The sequence below is a fragment of the Brienomyrus brachyistius genome, chromosome 1 (assembly GCF_023856365.1).
Source record: "Brienomyrus brachyistius isolate T26 chromosome 1, BBRACH_0.4, whole genome shotgun sequence".
Classification (NCBI taxonomy): domain Eukaryota; kingdom Metazoa; phylum Chordata; class Actinopteri; order Osteoglossiformes; family Mormyridae; genus Brienomyrus; species Brienomyrus brachyistius.
Window position 1 is genome coordinate 21,170,735 of NC_064533.1, and position 4,894 is coordinate 21,175,628.

Below are 4,894 nucleotides of genomic sequence, written 5' to 3' on the forward strand. Positions count from 1 at the left end.
GTATTGTGTTTGTTGTCTTTCATCTGTTTTTTTTTGTCTAGACACAAGACAAATCTGATGCCACTCCAAATTTGATAATGCCCCTGAAAAAAAGTATGGGTGGGAGGCTTATTGCGAGTGTTTACTGCCTCCTCTCACGTGTCAAGCCTAATTATATATTTAAAACCATAATTGCTGAAGTATTTCCAGGTCTTGAGAGAAAAATATAAATCTCCAAATGAACGGTCATCTAACTGGCCTGACAAATTCACAAAACCAAAATATTTAGTATTACCCACTGCAATAAATAAAAGTTGGTCTTACAGTGGCTATAAATCTATTGAGTAAACTACCTGGCAAGAGTGAAACCGGAATTAATTGGAAAGATTTGTCAAAAGCTCCAGAACATGTCACTAATATTTTACCTGACTTAGCCCTTAATGAAGGAAAAGTAGGCCGCAGCTCGAATTATCATTATGTAGCAACAATATCTGCAGATGCCACTCAAGTGTTCAGTATGTGGCAGTGTGTTTCTTGCGAGTCGGCTAACATCATTTTGAACTAAAGGTCTAATAACGGTTTCTGTTTCCATTAAAACCTGAATTACACCACATATTGAGGAATATGAGCTACATTAAATAGGGTGTGATATTTCAGCCTTGCACACTTGTGTAATTACACCATGTTTCTAAACCAGTCCCACCATGCAGCCCACCCATTAATCAGTTAGCACACTGGCAGCCCACGGTACATTTTGCCAACTGGGGCAGGGTCCCTTTGGTATGACACACATGCACTTGGCCAATGACACGATGTAACAGAAAACTTGACTCATCAGACCAGGCCACCTTCTTCCATAGCTTCACGGTCCAGTTCTGACACTCAAGTGCCTATTGTAGGCACTTTGCAAGGTGGACAGGGGTCAGCATGGGCACTCTGACCAGTCTGTGGCCATGCAGCAAGCTGTGATGCATTGTTAGTGCTTTTCCACTGACACAGAACTGGTTGCTTTCCAGTTTGTGAGCCTATTTGTGAACGGTTCTGCGAGTTCCCACCAAAATAAAAACAGGTTCTGAACCAAAAAAATCAGTTCACATTGAGAACCAAGAAATAATTGTATTCTGAATGGGAACTGTGATGACATCATGAGGGGGCATGTACTATTATACTATACCTACAGGCATGACACAAACATAGAGTCAGTGGTGGAAAATGTACTCGGCTTTTGCACTTAAGTAAAAGTACTGACATACATCTATATATATATATATATATATATATATATACACACACACACACACACACACACACACACACACACACACTCACCGGCCACTTTATTAAGCACACCTGTCCAACTGCTCGTTGATGCAAATTACTGATCAGCCAATCACATGGTGGCAACTCAATGCATTTAGGAATGTTGACATGGTCAATACGAAACGCTGCAGTTCAAACAGCTTCAGAATGGGGAAGAAAGGTGATTTAAGTGACTTTGAACGTGGCATGGTTGTTGGTGCCAGACGGGCTGGTCTGAGTATTGCAGAAACTGCTGATCTTCTGGGACTGTCACACACAACCATCTCTAGGGTTTACAGAGAATGGTCCGAAAAAGGGAAAACATCCAGTGAGCGGCAGTTCTGTGGGCGAAAATGCCTTGTTGATGCCAGAGGTCAGAGGAGAATGGCCAGAGTGGTTCGAGCTGGTAGAAAGGCAACAGTAACTCAAATAACCACTCGTTACAACCAAGGTATGCAGAAGAGCATCTCTGAATGCACAACACGTCGAACCTTGAGGCAGATGGGCTACAGCAGCAGAAGACCACACCGGATTCCACTCCTGTCAGCAAAGAACAGGAAACTGAGGCTACAATTCGCACAGGTTCACCGAAATTGGACAATAGAAGATTGGAAAAATGTTGCCTGGTCTGATGAGTCTTGATTTCTGCTGCGACATTCGGATGGTAGGGTCAGAATTTGGTGTCAACAACATGAAAGCATGGATCCATCCTGCCTTGTATCAACAGTTCAGGCTGCTGGTGGTGGTGTAATGGTGTGGGGGACATTTTCTTGGCACACTTTGGGCCCCTTAGTACTAATTGATCATCGTTGTAACGCCACAGCCTACCTGAGTATTGTTGCTGACCATGTCCATCCCTTGACCACAGCGTACCCATCTTCTGATGGCTACTTCCAGCAGGATAATGCACCATGTCATAAAGCTCGAATCATCTCAGACTGGTTTCTTGAACATGACAATGAGTTCACTGTACTCAAATGGCCTCCACAGTTACCAGATCTCAATCCAATAGAGCACCTTTGGGATGTGGTGGAACGGGAGTGTTACCATAATAATAATAAAGAAGAGAGAAATATATTGGGGGTATTTTCCGTACGTTGCTTAAATCATCATTTGGTTTGTATGTTTTCTTATCTTTCTCATATTGATGGATGACTAAGGAAATTTGAACCCTGTGTCACCTCATGTTCATATCCCTGTTAGCCAGAAAGTCATGGATTACTGCTTGAAGGTTCCTATTCACTCCATTGAACTCAAAGATGTATAATTTACAGGGGAAACACGTTTCAGTTACATTGTGTTCACTATAATTTCCAGGGCTGTCAATAATCATTGAATATGTGTTTTGGTTGAAAATAATTATTTCTTGATGATGGATTTCTTTTAATTGGAATAAATTTATGTTAATGAAAGGTTGGATTTTTCAGTATGACATGGAGGTGCTTCACCAAAAGGTGGATTTTTTTCTAACCCTTTTTACAAATCTTTATGAGGGGTGCCAATAATTGTGGAGGGTGCTGTATTAACGCAAGAAGGGTTTGAGACAGCACCATACAGGAAGTCAAGTTGCCTTTGTGGGGGCCCATGAACCCCTTGGACCACCTCAGTAATCAAAAATTCATAAAGAAATACAGGCTAGCTTGGGGTGCAATAATGAGCCTCCTTGGTTTGGCACAGGATGAGGTAAAGAGAGGAACACACCAGAATTTTGCACTCAGTGCACTGTGCAGCTTCTGATGGTATTCTGTTTCTTGGCACTAGTCATAAATGTCCAGGTGATATACAACCAGCAAGGACATTTTACGGACATTATCACTAAGTGGCCTGGGAGGACACATGATGTTTATATCTGGTCCAGCTTTGGAGGGTGTCAGATGGCAAAGGACGGTGTGTTTGCTGGTGTCTGGTTATTGGGAGACAGCAGGTATCCTCTTAGCGAATACCTGCTGACTCCAGTGTTGAATCCCCAAGCCGTGGCTGAGGAGAGGTGTAACACTGCAGACCAAAAACACACACTGCTGTAGAGTGTGCTCTGGGAATGTGGAAGATGTGATTCTGGTGCCTGCACAAGTCCTTGGGAGCTCTAGTCCTTGGGAGCCCCCCCCCCCCCGCATGCTGCTGTGCTGTTCTTGTGTGCGCGCTATGCTGCACAACATCGCAGTAATTTATTTATTAATATATATTTTTGACCACCTCCTCAATAAGTTGTTTTAAGGCTTCTTTTGAGAAGTATTACATTTTTTTTTCCTATTGCTGCTTACCATTGTGTTTTATTTACGAGGAAGCAACATTATATTTTGAACCTATTTTTATATTTTCAAATACATTTTATTTATTTTGATCTTAATTTTGGTTACTTCAATGTATTTTGATTGACTTAATTAGTTGGTCTTTTTTTTCACATGTCTGGTGTAACAATAACATATTTCACCACTGAAATACGTGGAATGTTCTTATTATGGACAGTCTATATTGTTCATTATGTTTGTTATTTGAACTAGATCAATTGCTTTTGTGAAATGCACTCCTGGTTCCTTTTCAGTGGAAAAGCACTGTCTGTATTCCAACACCATTCTATCATAGCCAGTATCAACCTTTCTGCACTTTGTGCTACAGTAGGTCTCCCGTGGGAGCAGATCAGATGGACTAGCCTTCACTCCCCAAGTGCATCAGTGAGCCTTGGGCACCCATGACCCCATTGCTAGTTTACCGGTTGGCCTTCCTTGGACCACTTTAGGTAGGAACTGACCAGTGCATCCTGGGAACACCCCATAAGACCTGTCGTTTTGGATCCTAACACTTGCCTATTTTTCCTGCCTCCAACATATCAATTTTAAGAACTGACTGCTCACTTGCTTAATATAAAAGGTGCCCATGACAGGTGCCATTGTAAAAAGAAAATCAATGTTATTCACTAGGGATGCAACGATAAACATAATATCGCGGAAAAAAAAAAAAAAAAAAAAAAAAAAAAAAACCACACACACACACCTCACCACCTTTGTCGTTGTCACGTTTTCGCTGAATGCGGGTAAGGCGCACAGACAGGCAGGCAGTCCAAAGTCGGGAAACCAGGGGTTTATTCAGAAGAGTAAGGACTAGAGACATAAGACGATAACTAACACCACTAACAGACGAGGAACTGAGGTAAGACACGGACTGAAATAGATCAAACAGGGTACAGCTGGGTACAATCAGGGAAGCACACGTGGATAATCAGGGGGGCATGGCACAGACGAGGATCGTATGAGCTGGGCGTGACAGAACCCCCCCCCCCCCCAAAAGGTGCGCTCTTTGGGCACGCCTTAGGGGAGGCGACGGACGAGACACCAGAAACAAGACCGAGACACAGAACAGGCACAGAGACAGGAAGTACGACAAAACTTGACATAGGACAGGGAAGGCAGACAGATCAGGAAAGGAGACACCGTGGGAACAGGCGGGACAAAAGGGCCAGGGGTAAACGGAGGAGGAACAAAGGGACGAGGAGCAAACGAAGGAGGGAGACAGGCAGGGGAGTAGGGAGAGAAGGAGGGGGAATAAAGGGGAGCCCGAGGGAGCCCCAGCTGGCGACGGGCGGCAGCCGGGAGGCCAGAGCTGGAGGGGACCTCGGAGG